The sequence below is a fragment of the Macrobrachium nipponense genome, chromosome 1 (assembly GCF_015104395.2).
Source record: "Macrobrachium nipponense isolate FS-2020 chromosome 1, ASM1510439v2, whole genome shotgun sequence".
NCBI classification, from domain to species: domain Eukaryota; kingdom Metazoa; phylum Arthropoda; class Malacostraca; order Decapoda; family Palaemonidae; genus Macrobrachium; species Macrobrachium nipponense.
Window position 1 is genome coordinate 145949070 of NC_087200.1, and position 17500 is coordinate 145966569.

The following is a 17500-nucleotide window of genomic DNA, read 5'->3' on the forward strand; positions in this document are numbered from 1 at the left end:
TAGTAGTAGGACCAAAAGGTTCATTTCGATTGTGAATTCTTCCAGGATCGCGTTTCGTGTTTCGTTGTTTTCTTTAAGTCTGCCTTGCACTACTTATCAGTTTGAAGGTATGCATATGTCTTTATTGATATTGTACACATTTTCATAACATTTAACAGCTTTTCGTATTGCTACCATACTGTAATAGCAAAGATCCAAGAATTGTTGTAGCTAATAAGGTAGTTACCAAGGCTAGTACTAAGCTGATATTAAGAAAAGTGCCAACACTTAATACCTAAACACATACGTTGCTGCAAATCTATGTAGAATTAGTAGGTAGTAATCAGTGTCTAGAGAAATAGTTCAAGAAAAGGTCATAGGTATCATTGTAAAGTGACGCTCTTATTTTGAATGCCTAACGACGATGTTGGGTGCTGTGTATCAGTTAGGTTAGGCTAGAGTACAAAATAGCCTACGATAAGGTCTGAATCCCTTCAGGTAGAAGAATAGCTACCATCCTGAATAACGTTAGTATTGCATTGCAGGGAACATGTCAGAATTAAGATGCTTGTCCAGTCAAGAAATGCAACTGAATGCAAGCAGCTGTAAAAATAAGGATAAAAGATCCTAGTACTACAGAAGTCTGAGATTTCCATTCAACCAAACCTAACCGTCACCACAATCATTAATCATCAGATTTCATTAACAGCTAAGAATTATTTTTTTTTATTAGTTTTACTAACCTAGGCCACGGCTTGAATTTATAGTATTACCTAGGTATAGCCCAGTACTAGGCTATATACTACACCTAGGAGATATAGGCTAGTATTAGCAGCAGTTAAACATGCATAGGCTTACTCAGGGGTACTCGCTACAATTTGTGGGCCATGTTTAACTATAGTGACAGAGGCTACCTAATTGTATGTGTTGGGCCAGAGAACCGACTGACTCACAACCATGTTGCAGTTTGCAACTCCTTATTAGTCAGCAGCACATTTGAGAAACCTCATACATCCCCCCCCCCCCCGCACCCCCCCCCCCCCCATTATATATAGCAAAAATTAAAGGAGCAAATGTCGCTTGGGGAAACAACCGACAGGACAAGTTGATCCACTTATGGCTGCGTGCGGATCCACCCTCTGAAAAGTACTTTAACATGTCTTTACACTGGAGATGGGCACCATTCAATGTACTAAGTATTTTCTCCAAAGTTAGAAATTAAAGTCATATTTTAAAATTTAACAGAGGTTAATGAAAGTAGCCATGCACAGTGCAAACATACCTCCATGATGCTTTCAAAATTTTTCTTAAAACACCAAAAATGTAGAAGATTGACGCCATCTATATGTTTGTGGAGTCCCTTGTGTCAATAAACTTTCCATTCAATGTGCTAAATCCGTACACCACTTGTACCCATGGACACTGGGGCACTTTCTTCACAACAATCGTAAACAATGACATCATCCGTCTCTGATCCAGGAAACTCATGATTTTTTGGTAGAAGGAAGAAGTGTGCATTAGATTTGGGGGAAACACCAGCGACTACCAACCCTTATCACGGTGGACAGGTCTTATTCATTCGATATTTAAATTGTGAAACAAGAATACAATTACAACTCCAAGCATACCATTCAAAAGATTGAAGTTTCGTCAACATAATGTGATATATGAATGCCTCATACGTACTAAAATAAGCATGTGACGCTCTTCGTAAAATATGTTTTCAAGGCAGTTTTGAAATCCAATATGGCGGCTACCGTGTGGATGTACAGGTTCTGATCAGTGACGACAATCATCTTTCCCGGCCTTCCCAGCAATCATTTGAACAATGTTAGCGTATATATGTAACGTTTATTGATCTTACTCAAGATTGCAGTTGTAATCAGCACAATAAAACAACATTTTGTTGCCCATATTACTGAAAGTATGAAACTTTTTATTCCCAGGGTCATGGTTTGAACTGAATTAATTTTTACCTAGTAATCGATGGTTTTTATCCTTACTGCCATCACAACTGAAACTCCACAGTGCTTATTTGATTGTTATTATACACATTTTGGTCTCAATTCACTCCACATTGCACTTTAAACAAGTTGCTGTTCCTGGTTCCTAAGCGTGCGCGCCACAAACACAGTTACGAACAGCAGACGACGAAACTGCAAAGTTTTATTCCCTAAATTGTTTACTTTACTCGTTATTTAGTTCAACTTTACTTTGTTATTTAAAAGTTTTAATTTAATTCATGTATATTATCCCTTTTTTGCAACCAAATTACCCCAAAAAATTACAGATATTTCTAAAGTTGATATAATCAAATGTTTTGTACATGAACTTTCCTGTCAGACATATACTTAGCTTACGTCTCTGACGTCACGACAGAATTCAAAACTCGCGGCAAATGCGACAGGTAGGTCAGGTGATCTACCTTACCCGCCGCTGGGAAGCGGGTGTAAGAACCAACGTACCTTTGTTGCCAGATTTTTTCTGTCGTCGGTGTCGACCACACCTGTTGTCGGTACCTCTTGACAGTTGGATTCTTTTCTCATTTTCGCCCTGGATTGTTTCTACGGACTTGTGGTGAAGTACCCGATCTTTTGGCCTGGCATTCGCGATTTGTGGACCGTTATTTGACTTTTCTTTGGATTTTTCTTTGGATTCATGATGTCTGATGTTGATACTAAGAAAACTGCTATGTTTAGAGTTTGTTGTATGACTGAGTGTAAGGTGAGGCTACCGAAAGCTGCGGTAGACCCTCACACAGTATGTTTGAAGTGTAGAGGGAATGAATGCACCTTTAATAATCCTTGTAATGAATGTGAAAAGCTGAATGAGGATGAATGGAAGTCTTTGTCTTCCTACTTGAGGAAGCTTGAAAAGGATAAAGTTAGGAAAGCTTCTTCTAGAAGCAGTAGTAGATCTCGTATTAGCGAGTTGGATATAGATAATCCTATTTTAGAAGTAGCTCCTCTGTCAGTTTCAGCTCCTGCTCCCTGCACCGAAGCCGAAGATGCGCCTTCGGAAGTGGCCTCCATGAAAGCCACCATTCGCAGTATGGAGATGAAAATTAAACATTTAGAAGGTAAGAGTGATTCCAATAGTGATTTGTGCAGTGATCCCAGTGCAGTGGAGGGTGCGTCTGATCGGCTCCCTAATGCTTCCAGGCCTAGACCTCTTCCAGACTCCCAGTCCCAGCGGAGGAGGAAAGTCGAAAGCCGCAGGAAGGTTAGGGAGCATCCCCACCGGTCAGGCGTCCCCTCGGTAGCTCCTGTTGATCGTTCCCAGGCTACCTTGGATCGCTCCAAGAGAGAAATCTTTCGCCAATGCTTCTCGTCTTCGCCTTCGCCTTCTCCTAAACGAGGATGGAGCTCTTCGGAAGCCTTGCGCCCTTCGAAGAGAGCCTGGAACGCTCCCTGCGCCCTTCCATCCAGCCCTGAAGTTTTTTCGGAAGAGCCTGAGGTGGATCGAAGAAACGTAAGAGATCTCTGGAGTATCGTTCCCCGAGCAGAGATCGAGCCTCGTCACCTGTTCAAGAGTTTGTGAATTCTCCTGCAAGGGTGTTGGCTAACCTTCAGGCGCAGATTTTGGCTCTGGCTGGCTCTCTCTGCGTGTCGTTCTCGTCGTAGGAAGGACGTCTCGCTTCCTGTAAAGAAGTCCAGGCTCCCCTCTCCTGACTCTCGCTATTCGACGGAAGCGGCCCGCTCGCCTGTGCGTTCGGAGTCTCGCAGGAGACTTTCTGCTTCGGACAAGATCCCATCTGCGTCCAAGCGCCATTCGCCTGACAGACAGGATGTCTTTGTTTCTCCTTCGGACAAGGAGCAGGCTTCTCGTAGGAGATCTTCGCCCTACAGACGCTCTTCTCGAGACAGGATCGCTCCCCTTGATAAGCACCAAGAGCCTAGTAGGCGCTACTCGCCTCGTAGCCGCTCCTCGTCTCGCCTCCACTCTCCTGTTGACAAGCGCCCTAAATCGGACAGGCGCTCTTCGCTGGACAGGCGTCAAGAGCCTGTTAGGCGCGTTTCTCCTGCCAGGCGCTCTTCACCTGACTTTCACTCTCCTCGAGTCAGGCGCCGAGATCATGGCAGACGCTTCTCCCCTGGTAGGCGCTCTCCCAGTAGGCGCTCGTCGCCAGAGAGCCTCTCTCGTTTCAGGCGCCAAGAGCCTGGTAGCCGCTTCTCTCATGGCAGGCGCTGTTCGCCTGGTAGCCGCTCTCCTTTGGATAGGCGCCAAGAGCCTGATAGAAGTTTTTCTTCAAACAGGCGCTCTGCTCCTGACAGCCGCCTTACTCCTGTTAGGCTCCAAGAATCTGGGAAACGCCCTCCTCAAGACAAGAAGGATTTTGTGAGTAGGCAAGTTCCAGAAGTTTTGTCTCCAAGAGTCAAACCTCACTCTTCTAGAGACTTTTCTAAAGGTAGCCGCGCCTCTAAGGATCATGAGGGCTCTTCTGATGACGAAGAACAGGATCCCTCGGAAGAAGAAGGACCAAAAGACTCCTCTGTTTCCTCGTATAAGAGGTTAACAGATTTGCTCCTTCAAGAGTTTGGAGATATCCTTTCTCCTGTGGCTCCTCCTTCTCCTCTTTCTTTGTTCTCCACTTCGAAGACTTCGAAGGTTTCATCTTGTGTAAGGATGAAACCGACTATTTCAATGAAGAAGGCACTTAGAGGTTTTGGGGAATGGCTCCTTGCTAAGGAAGAGAAAGGGAAGACTGTTTTCTCTTTCCCTCCGTCTAACTGACTGGCAGATTAGGATTCTGGTACAAATCAGGGGAACCTTTAGGCCTCGCTCTCCCTTCTTCTGCTGACGCGGACTTCTCTTCACTGGTGGATTCCGCTCGTCGATCTGCCCTCCTGTCTGCCAAGACTACGTGGGGGATGACGAACTTGACCACTACTGAAGGGAATGTTCCGAGTCCTGGAAGTTTTCAACTTCCTTGACTGGTCTTTAGGAGTTCTGGCTAAGAAGACCCAGACCCCGGATTCCCTCTCCTGAAGATCTTAATTGCGTCCTCACTTGCATGGACAAAGCAGTGAGAGACGGCTCGAGTGAAGTCTCTTCACTGTTTGGAGCCGGAGTGATAAAGAAGCGGTCGGTTTACTGTTTCGTTTCTCACGAAGGCAGTTTCGCATGCACAAAGGGCCTCACTTCTTTATGCTCAGCTCTCTCCTCTGCTTTTCAACCCCAAGAAAAATCATTCAGGATGTCTCGAGTGCCCTTTCAGCCAAGGCTACTCAGGACATGTTAGCCCAGTCGGCCAGGAAACCCTCGCTCTGTCTTCCAACCCAAGACCAAGAAAGAGACTCCTCTGAGGCAGGAGCCCTTTCGAGGAGGACCCACTGCCAGAGTTTCTTCAACCAGAGGATCTAGGACCTTTTAAGAGAGGTAAAACCTTCTCTAGGTCAATCAGAGGCAAGAAATAGCGATCAAGGACTCCAGACATCAGTGGGTGCCAGACTACTGAAATTTGCCGACGTCTGGGCCCACAAAGGGGCAGACAATTGGTCCCTATCGATTGTCAGCAAAGGATATCTCATTCCCTTCTCGTCAAGGCCACCATTGACGACGACTCCGAGGGAGTTGGTGGCCAGGTACAAGGACCCCATTATGAATCAAGCCCTTTCTCTAGCAGTAGATCTGATGCTAGAGAAGGAGGCTATAGAACTAGTGGAAGATCCCCACTCGGCGGGTTTTTACAACAGGCTATTCCTAGTTCCGAAGAACTCAGGAGGATGGAGACCGGTTTTGGATGTAAGCGCCCTGAACATCTTTGTGGAAAAGAGGAAGTTCGCCATGGAGACGACTTCCTCAGTGTTAGCGGCTCTTCGTCCAGGGGACTTGAGGACGCTTACTTTCATGTGCCGATCCATCCTTCTTCACGGAAGTATTTGCGATTCATGATGGGAGGAAACATCTTCCAATTCAAGGCCTTGTTCTTCGGCCTGTCGACTGCACCCCAAGTTTTCACGGGGTTAATGAAAAACGTGGCGCAGTGGCTACATTTGGAGGGAGTGAGGGTGTTGCTTTATCTCGACGACTGGCTAATCAGAGCAGAGTCTCAAGAAAGATGTCTGGAGGACCTTCAAAAGACCCTTACATTGGCAAGTTCTCTGGGACTTCTGGTGAACTTCCAGAAGTCTCAATTAATCCCCAGTCAAGAGCGGATCTATCTGGGGATTCGGATAGTTTCTCTGGCTTTTCGGGCTTTTCCGTCGCCAGAGAGGATAGCTCGTTGCTACGAGAAACTAACGACCTTCCTAGAGAAAGATGCATGCTCAGCGAGGGAGTGGATGAGTCTGCTGGGGACACTCTCCTCGTTGGAGCAATTCGTTTCTCTAGGAAGGTTGCATCTCAGGCCTCTACAGTTCTTCCTATACCAGAACTGGAGGTGTCCTTCAAGATCTCAAGGGGAATCAAGAGGGACCTTCGGTGGTGGAACAACCCACTCCGTTTTGTGGAAGGAATGTCTCTTTACATGCCGAACCCCAACCATGTGTTGTTTTCCAACGCGTCGGAAGCAGGTTGGGGAGCGACGCTCGGGACGAGAAGTGTCAGGCACCTGGAAGGGGGACCAGGTGTCCTGGCACATCAACAAGAAAGAGATGATGGCAGTCTGGATGGCATTGAAAGCCTTCGAGCCCCACTTCCGAAATGCAGTAGTTCAGGTCAATTCGGACAACACCACAGCCTTGGCGTACATCAAAAAACAGGGGGGGGACACTCCTTCTCCCTGTACGAAACAGCAAGGGGTCTTCTGCTGTGGTCTCAAACAAGGAAGATCAGTCTTCTCACCAGATTCGTACAGGGAGAAAGGAACGTCAGGGCCGATCTCCTGAGCAGGAAGAATCAACTCCTGCCTTCCGAGTGGACCCTCCACTCAGAAGTATGCCAAGACCTGTGGAGAAGATGGGGCAGGCCTCACATCGACCTCTTTGCAACAGCAAGGAATGCAAGGATAGAACTTTACTGCTCCCCGATCTCAGACCCAGGAGCAGTATCAGTGGATGCGTTTCTCCTAGATTGGACAGGTCTAGATGTCTACGCCTTTCCCCCCACCCTTCAAAGTACTGGGGGGGACAAAACCCCTCAAGAAAATTTGCTATCTCGGAGATGACAAGAATGACGCTTGTAGCTCCGTTCTGGCCCGCCCAAGATTGGTTCACAGAGGTACTGGAATGGTTGGTGGACTTTCCAAGAGCACTTCCACAAAGACAAGATTTGCTCAGACAACCCCACTTCGACAGGTATCACAGAAACCTCCCCGCTCTCAATCTGACTGGCTTTCGACTGTCAAAAGTCTTGTCAGAGCGAAGGGGTTTTCGACAAAAGCTGCTAAGGCTATCGCCTCAGCTAGAAGACCTTCGACCCTTAAAGTCTACCAGTCGAAGTGGGACGTCTTTCGCCGGTGGTGCAGGAACCAGAAGTTTTCCTCTTCCAGTACCTCTGTGACTCAGATCGCAGATTTCCTAGTTTTCCTCAGAGAAAAATGCGGTTTGGCAGTATCTACCATCAAAGGCTACCGGAGCATGCTGGCTGCAGTGTTCAGACATAGGAACCTAGATCTTTCGAATAACAAAGATCTGCATAATCTATTAAGATCTTTCGAAACTGCCAAGAAAACTTCGAACGAAGTTCGAAGTTGGAATCTGGACGTGGTTCTTCGTTTCCTGAGGTCCTCTAGTTTTGAGCCACCACAGTTAGCCTCCTTCAAAGATCTTACGAGGAAAGCTCTGTTTCTCATGGCTCTAGCATCCGCTAAAAGGGTTAGTGAGATTCATGCCCTAGAAGGAAGGGTAGGTTTCAAAGGAGATTCCGTGATTTGTTCCTTCCTTCCTTCGTTTTTAGCAAAGAATGAGAACCCCTCAAATCCTTGGCCAAGGAGCTTTGAGGTTCGTGGATTATCTGCCCTAGTAGGGGAAGAACCCGAAAGAACTCTTTGCCCTGTTAGGAGTTTAAAATACTACCTTCAGAAGAAGAAAACCCTTAAGGGCATTGAGGACAGACTATGGTGCTCTGTAAAGGACCCCAGCAGACCATTGTCGAAAAATGCGCTGTCTTTCTTCATTAGAAGTCTAGTGAAAGAAGCACATAGATCTTGTAATGAAGAACATTTCAAGCTCCTAAAATTCAAGGCTCATGAAGTGAGAGCCATTGCTACTTCCTTGGCCTTTAATAAGAATATGTCTCTTCAGAATCTGATGAAAACTACATTCTGGAGATGTAATTCAGTATTCGCCAACCACTACCTTAAAGACGTCAGTATTACGTATGACGAGTGCTTCGCATTAGGCCCGTACGTATCGGCGGATTCGGTGCTGGGGCAGGGAGCTGGAACATATCCTTAGTAGTTTTTTCCTTTGTTTTTGGTAATTGAGTTCATATGGTTGTATGAAAAATGATGCAGGTAGGCATCTTTTTTTCGTTTCGTAATACTAATAACTTTAGTTTGGTTAGGTGATCGGATTTGGTTTGAAGCTCCCTGCGTTGGTAGTGGACAGGTTCTGTCATAGAAGAGGGCGAACCCCCATTGACATGATCCAACTTGGATTCTACTAAGTAAGCGGATATCAAGTCCCGTTAGTAGACCCAAAGAGTCTTTTCAGCTGTAGGTCACGCCCTCGCTGTAGCTCTTATGGCTATGCAGACTAATAGACAGTACCTATGAAGTCTTCAGCCTAAACAGGTAAGAACCAAGGTTATTTTTATCCTACAACAGGTGTTGTTTACCTTTTCTTTGTTATTTTCTGTCTTGTACCCTCCACCAAGGGTGTCAATCAGCTAAGTATATGTCTGATAGGAAAGTTCATGTACAAAAAAATGATATTGTTATTTTCCAAATAAAGTTTTGTACATACTTACCTGAGCAGACTATACGATTGATGGCCCGCCCAGCCTCCCCTCAGGAGACAGGTATAAGAGAGAAAAAATCTGGCAAGAAAGGTACGTTGGTTCTTACACCCGCTTCCCAGCGGCGGGTAAGGTAGATCACCTGACCTACCTGTCGCATTTGCCGCGAGTTTTGAATTCTGTCGTGACGTCAGAGACGTAAGCTAAGTATATGTCTGCCAGGTAAGTATGTACAAAACTTTATTGTAAAATAACTATCATTTTCTAACGTTTTCGTACATCTGGCTGCCGAAAACCATAGAGGAACGACTACGGATACGTGGATTAAATATTTTTTTTTGCTTTTTTGTTTATGCTAGCACTTTTCATTGATTTCAGTCTATATTAGTATTCTGAATTTCTTTAATAACCGTATGCCAGAAATAAATGTAATCTTTAATGTTTGCATGCTAAGAATGGCAAAATCATCGTTGCCACATTAGTGGAGGCTTCACACATACGCCGATTCATTATTATAAACTGTTTCCATGAATTCTAGTTGTCATAGTAATGCAATAATGATAAAATTGCTTTAATATTTATGTATATATACTTCCAATACATAGCCTAATTTCACCAATTTCAACGTATTGTGTGTAGCCTTATACCCAGTTTGGAGGGTGAACACATACCGAATGGCAACAGAGAGAGAGAGAAAGGAAGGCGAAGGAAGAAGGACAGGGGTGGCAGTGGAGAGGGGGGGGGGAGAGGGTAAGTGGAGCTTTTTACGCATGTTCGTATCCATTTCTGGATAATGGAGTTTTTGTCTCTTGGTATAAGGACAAGTGTCGTTATTCTTTATGATTAGTGATTCACAATACCCTTATAAATTACGGCACTGGGTGTAATGCACTATAGTAAAATCTCGTTCTGATACGAGTGTTCGTTACAGAAATAGGTATTGCCCAAAAACGTGCTTGCACTTTCTCTGAAACCCATAGTAGGTATGCTGCTTAGTTGTCAATCAAGTTTTTTGTAATCAAGTATTTTTTACAAGCTAGCTATTGAATAAATTTGTATTTTTCTCAATCAAAACATATGCCCCTCAATGCTAACTTTCCTCTTTTAACGACTTTCTGGTCATTGCAAATTTGGTCCCATAATTTCTTATGGTGCGAAAACAGAGGCCCAGGGACCGAAAACGATCGCGTCACACTACGGCGATAATCCGGCAGTAAAACATCTTCATATATCCAAAAAGTAAATAATAAAGATATATATGCGCATTACAATTATAACAATTACATGAAGAGCTGATAATCTGCATGAATTACTGGTAAACTGTTCTGCAAGAAAGTTGAGTAAAGCAATTATTTACAATAGGTACGAAAGTCAAGATGTCGTGACGTCATAATACAGGACTTAAAAGAACGTTCTAAATTACTTAAATTTGAGTCAGAATCTAGTTACTTTTTCAATAATGAATATTTTCAAATTAATCATCATAAATATATAAAATATTGATGTTTTACTATTTATTTAAAAAATTATCGAAGTGCACGCTTCGTCGTCGTCTTCTACCAAAACAGTTGTTTACTAACAAACAAGCCGGTGAGGGACCGTTTTCCGATTGTTGTGATGAAAGTGCCCCAGCATCTGTGGGTACAAGTGGTGTGCGGATTTATCACAGGAAATGGTTAGTTTACTGACACAAGCGACTCCGTAAACATCGAGATGGCGTCAATCTTCTAAATACTATTTCAAGTTGTAAGTAAAAATGTTGAACGCATTTTGGTGAGATTTGGACTGCCGTGTACCGCCATTTCACTACCCTCTGTTTAAATCTTAAAATTTGGCCTTAATTTCTAACTTTGGAGAAAATACTTACTTTGAAAGGAGAGTAGAGGTCTTTAGCTCCGTTTCTCACCAACAACAAGTCGCGACTGATGCCCATCTCCGATGTCAGGACACGTTATAATGTACTTTTTTTTGGGTTGTTCACGTTGATCGTACATGGTCCACTCCTGTACCATGCGGTTTTTTACCCTATTATTTAAATAAATAGTTAAACATCAGTATAAGGTCATGAATTGCATAAATGTATTACATATTCATGATAATTAATTTGAAAATGTTTGTTGTTGAAAAAGTAACTGGATCCCTGACTCAAATATCAACAGTTTTGCTGTGAACCGTATCTACGGTGTTGTTTGCGCTCTCCATTGTTTATCAGTGTTGCCAATTGGTATGTGTTTACCCTCCAAACTGGGTATAAGACTTACACAAAATTGGGGAAATAAGTGAAATTAGTGTATCTATTTGTAGTATATATAGATATTAGAGCAATTTTATCATTATTGCATTACTATGATAACTAGAATTCATAGAAACAGTTTGTAAATGTATTGGCGTATGTGTGAAACTCCACTAAATTGGCAACGATGACATTTTGCCATTCCTAGTATGCAAGATTAAAGGTTACATTTATTTCTGGCATACAGTTATTAAAGATAAAAAAGTCAAAATGGTAATATAGATTTAATGAAAAGTGCTAGCAAAAAAATATATATATATTTTTATTAAACAATTAACTAATCTGTCATCTGCTTGGCGATGGTTTTTGGCTGCCAGGTGTATGACAAGGCTGGAAATATTGGGTTATGCATATCTAATTTAGAAATATCTAATTTTTCGGGGTTGATTTATAAACATTTTGAAGTGGCATAAAGTAAAGTTGAACTAAATAATGAGTAAAGTAAACAAGCAAGGGAATAAAGCTTTGCACCTCAAAAACAGCGTAGTGTGCCCACAACAGAGTTCATGGAGTGAGCGCTCAGGAACCAGGGACCGACTTTGCTATCAACAAACTCTCAACGTAGTTCAAGTGCAATTTGAAGTGAATTAAGACCAAAATGTGTATAATTACAATCAAATAAGCACTGGGGAGTTTCAGTTGTGATGGCAGTAAGGATAAACACCGATTATAAGGTTAAAATGAATTTCAGTTCAAACCATGACCCCGGGAATAAAAGGTTTCATAGTTTTACTAATATAGGCAACAAAATGTTGTTTTATTGTGCTGATTACAACTGCAATCTTGAGTAAGATCAATAAACGTCACATATATACACTAACATTGTTCAAATGAGTGCTGGGAAGACTGGGAAGGACGTGAGTCCCATGCCGGTTACGAAAGGGACCAAAGGTGGATGACACCATATCGGATGTAACAACTGCCTTAAAAACATATTTTACGAAGACTTCACATGCTTATTTTAGTTCGTATGGCGCTTTCAAATATCACATTATGTTGATGAAACATAAATTTTTTAGAATGTATGCTTAAAGATGTAATTGTATTCTTGTTTCCTTGTTTCACCAATTAAATATTGAATGAATAAGGCTGATCCACCTGAGTATGATGGATCCAAGGCATTGTTTCCTCCTATGATTATGGAAAAGAGAAAAAAGAAGAAGTAACTAACCTTTCAACATAATTTAAGTGAAATACACTTATATAAATAACATACTATACCAAAAAGAATTATATTTTTTCCGGATACAATTGCGCAATTATATAGGGTATATATATATAATGTGTAAACAATGAATAATAATAGTAACACATGAAGTTTTTGAGTTACTTAGGTTTACTGGCAGTTCTTTTGAGCCTACTAACAACACTGGACTCCTGCTTAGAGTGTGTTAGCCTACTGGCTCTAAGAGCGTAAGGCTGGTGAAGGGGCTAGGCTGGGACACAGGTGTGCTAGGGGGCGGAGCGATGACACTCGGTGTCTGTTCCTTTTTGAGAGCCTGTTGCTCGCGCTGAGTTTGACTGTGTACTGACCCGAGGGTGTTCTACGATAACGATACCGCCTCCATGTGGGTTATGAAGGTTGTAAGAGGGTGGCTATCCTCGTCCAACTCCACTTGATGGAAACTCCAATGGGTGTCTGTTGTAGTCATATATGTGTGTATGGGGATGCTTGAAATTATGTTAAGGGTGCCAGTGTATGATGAGTCTCATGAAGACAGTAGGCATTGAGGCACTGGAAGTCTACCATGCAGTGAGGTTGGCCTGTCTTCTGGACTACCACTACCATCGTTGCACACCACACCACTCCTTTGCATCCCCTGCTGGGACTAGTTCTATCACGCCCTTCTGAACGTCTTCGTCAAGCTGGGCCTTGACCTCCTCTTCCCAGAGCTTAAGGATTACTGCCGGCATGGGACAGGCAGAAGGTACATCATCAGACATTAAATGTATGTGGTGTTGCTTGCTTGTCACCATAGGTAAAGGTCATGAGTGAGAAGTGATGTAACAGCCATTCTTCCAGTTCTGGTATATTCTCCTCCCTGGGTGGGATTGGTATAGTGGCTGGCTTCATTGTCCGAGAGGAGTTGGGCTGCGAGACTGCCCCACTAATAACATCAGCTATTGCAATGAGGGGGTGTCATGGTAATTGCTCTATAGCAAAGAAATATATATTAAAGGAAAGGAAAATGCATCATCTTCGAGTAGGTCTGCAGCAAGGAGGAATTCTTGCACGTGTTGGAGGCGTCTGTTCTCATGATTGTCTGAGAACACTCAGGTGTGTTATGGAACTCAGCAAGCGCCGTTGAGAGCCATCTAGAGGGACGGTGAATTCGCTAGTTTTGCTCTGCCCTTTTCAGCCCCACCCCCAAATCGCTGTAGATATATATATAGTATATATGGTGGTACCTCAAGATACGAAATTAATCCGTTCCGAGACGGCCTTCGTATCATGAGTTTTTCGTATCTTGGAACACATTTTACATGTAAAATGGCTAATCCGTTCCAAGTCCTCCAAAAACACCCCAGTAAATTATATTTCCAGGCCTAAAACACATGTTCTAGGATTACGACGCCGATCCCACGGAAGAAATATGACTCCAAAAAGGCAAAATACTGTACCTACTTGAGTAATATTCAACTGCATGTAATGTTCGACCCCATTTTTACTGCATATATTAGGACTTTAGCATATGTCCCTTAGCAATAAGCCTAGCATATGTTAGCGGTTGCTACTGTAGCCTAGTCTATGATTCTGACATCTTAACCTAAGAGCTAAAAGCTTAGAATATGCCAATAAAATGTATAAATAATCAGTATGTACTCATTTCAAATAATTATTAATTAATCATTAACTATAATACACAAACAAACAAAAAACAAACCTTCCAATCGATTGTTTACATTCAGCTCTTACCCGTCTTACGAGTATCAAACGAGCGCCAAGCAATCATTTTTCCTAGCACACAGTAAGCCATAAATTGTCATTAGTATCTCTCTTCACTAATGAAACTACCAAACAGTATAATAACCATTCATTTCTATTCTTTATTCTATCTTTACCGAATGGAGATACCGAGTTACTGACAGCTATAATGAAACATACGTATACGTATCGTAATAATAAAACAGAAGAAGAATTCTAAAAAATACGTATTTGTTGGCAGTCTGATTTATTTTTTATTTTATGATATCTAATTCACAATTTTTTTATTAAATGTACGTATTGCATGTACTCATTTAAAATAATTATTAACCCTCTTACGCCGGAGCCCTAAAAATCAAAACGTCTCCCGTATGCCGGGCCTGGTTTGGAGTGAGCGCGGAAGTGGAAAAAATAATTTCAAAAAATTATAGCGCGCGTACTTTTGAAGATTAAGAGTTCATTTTTGGCTCCTTTTTTGTCATTGCCTGAAGTTTAGAATGCAACCATCAGAAATGAAAAATTAATATCATTATCATATGTAAATAATGCGATATATGGTAGGCGAAAAAAAAAAAATTCATACATAATTGTATTCAAATCACGCTGTGCAGAAAACGGTCAAAGCTAACCAGTTACTTTTTTTTGCGTTGTATTTTTACACTAAATTGCGATCATTTTGATATATAATACATTGTAAAACAATAAAAGCAACACCGGAAAAATATTATCACAAAATGATGTACGAATTCGTAACGAGCGGACGTAAAAAATGTTATTTTCAAAAAAGTAAAAATTCACCGTAATTCTAAATAATGTTCTAGAGACTTCCAATTTGTTTCAAAATTAAGACAAATGATTGAATATTACGATACTTGTAAGAGTTTTAGATTAGAATTGCAGATTTCGACCATTTCGGACGAGTTAAATTTGACCGAATGTCGAAATTTTAATATATATATTTTTTATATGGACATATTTCGAAGATGGAAAAAGCTACAACCTTCAATTATTTTTTATGTATTCTTCATGAATTTGCGCACATTTTGATATATGAAACTCTATAAAAAGGCTAATATGAAAAGGAGCAAATATTAGGATAATGCCATGTACGTATTTTCGGAGACTTGCGGCCGCGAATCGGTGCGCGGAGTGAAGGTAAATCTATTTTTCAAAATTCACCATCACAATATTGTTTTAGAGACTTCAAATTTGTTTCAAAATGAAGAAGAAAAATGACAGAATATTACTAGGCCGTAAGAGTTTTAGCTTACAATTGCGTTTTTCAACTATTTCGGTAGAGTCAAATTTGACCGAACGTGGTTTTTTTTCTATTTATCGTGATTTATATGCAAATATTTCGAAAAAAGAGAAAAGCTACAACCTCCATCATTTTTTTTTTAGTTGTATTCTACATGAAATTACGCACATTTTCATATATAAAACTTTATGTAACAGCTAATTTTAAAATGGTGCAAACATTTCGACAATCGCACAAAAAAATTCTGATTTTTTCGGAAGTTACCGCGCGAACGTAATGTTTTTTTTTTTTCATAATTTACCATAAATCGAAATATTGTGCTAGAGACTTCCAAGTCGTTGCAAAATGAAGGTAAATGATTGAATATTACTAGAAATAGAAGATTTTTAGCTTACAATTGCGTTTTTACGACCATTTCGGTAGAGTCAAAGTTGACCGAAAGTTGAAATTTTTGCACTAACGTTTTTATATAAAAATATTTCAAAACTGATAAAAGCTACAACCATGGGTTGTTTTTTGTTGTATTGTGCATGAAATTTCGCACATTTCCATATATAAAACTTTATGTAACGGCAAATTTAAAAGGGTGCAAACATTAGGACAATCGCACGAAAAAAATTTATCGGAAGAGTTATCGCACGAACGTAAGGAAAAAGTTTTTTCATAAATTCACCATAAATCGAAATATTGTGCTAGAGACGTCCAATTTGTTGCAAAATGAAGGCAAATGATTGAATATTACTATAATGTAAGAGTTTTAGCTTACAATTGCGTTTCTCGACCATTTCTGTAGAGTCAAAGTTGACCGAAGGTTGAAATTTTTGCACTTATCGTTATTTATATGAAAATATTTCAAAAAACTGATAAAAGCTACAATCATGAGTATTTTTTAGTTGTATGTGCATGAAATTGCGCACATTTTCATATATAATACTTCATGTAAAGGATAATTTAAAATGGTGCAATAATTATGTCAAAGTGACGAAATAATTTCCGAGATGTGTCACTGATACTTTTTAGTGCGATAAGAAAGAAATTCGCGCTTGCGCGCCTGCGTAGCGATTGTAAACAAAACAACGCTTGATCCGTGAACTCCCAGCATCCCCCAAGGCGCGTGATACAAAAGTTTTCGGCTGGTACGGCCTATAAGTATTTTTCCGCGAAATTTTTAAAAAAACTTTTTTTGAGCCGACGTATGATACGTCCAATCGCATACGGGAGACATTTTTTGACTCGACGTTTAATACGTCCAATCGCCCGTAAGAGGGTTAAGTAACCATTAACTATAATAAACAAACAAAAAAAGCTTCCAAACGTCTGTTTACATCCAGCACTTACGAGTATCGAACGATCGCCAAGCAATCACCTTTACACAGTAAGCCATAAATTTTCATTATCTCTCTTCAACTACTGAAACTACCAAACAGTATAATAACCATTCATTTCTATTTTTTATTCTATCTTTACCTAATGTTTTTTTATTAAATGTATTGCATGAATAAGTTTTTCAATTTACAGCAACCTTTTACCAATAGAATACTTAAAGCACAAGGGGTAGGTGCTGACCAATAGGAGAGTAGGACCTTATGGGGTGACTAGCATCAGGAACCAATGGGAGAGCGGGAGGATGGTGGCGATGTTTACTCAGTTGGCAGCGCGGGAGTTTTAAAATTGTTCTCGGTGGTCCGGGCGAATCTCGGGACTTTACAGCAACAACCTTTCGTGTCTTGAAAACTTTTCGTATGTAGAGCAGTAAAATTTTTCGCATTGGCTTTCGTATCTCGTGGTACTACTGTGTGTATATATATTGTATATTATACTATATTATATTATATACTATTATATAGATAATATATATATATATACAGTGGACCCCCCCATAATTCTTCGCATTCTCCGGATTCACGGACTCAAACATTCGCAGATTTCTCTCGGGAATGTTTCCCTGCATTACTCGCGGAAAATTCGCGCATTCGCAGTATTTTTCTATGAGAAATATCCACAAATTCCTGGTTTTTGTGATCAATTTCATCATAAAATGCACTTTTTGTGATAAAACTATTACAAAAACCAAGTATGAACATTTTTAGTGGTTTTTCTTAAGTTTTAACTAACGAAATAGGCTGTTTTTAGCGCTTTTATAGGGGTTCCAAACATTCGCGGATTCTAACTATTCACGGGGGGGGTCTGGTACGCATCCCCC

At 41.1% G+C, this 17500-nt stretch overlaps 1 protein-coding gene across 1 annotated transcript in view; it reads left to right on the plus strand.

Annotated features, from left to right (window-relative positions):
* The window catches only part of LOC135220301 (glutamate receptor ionotropic, delta-2-like), a 168628-nt gene that overhangs the window by 70 nt on the left and 151058 nt on the right, over positions 1-17500 (plus strand). The window contains exon 1 of the mRNA XM_064257551.1: positions 1-107. This exon is cut by the window's left edge and continues 70 nt beyond it. The gene's annotated coding sequence lies outside the window, so the exon portion shown is untranslated. The remainder of the gene's footprint in view (positions 108-17500) is intronic.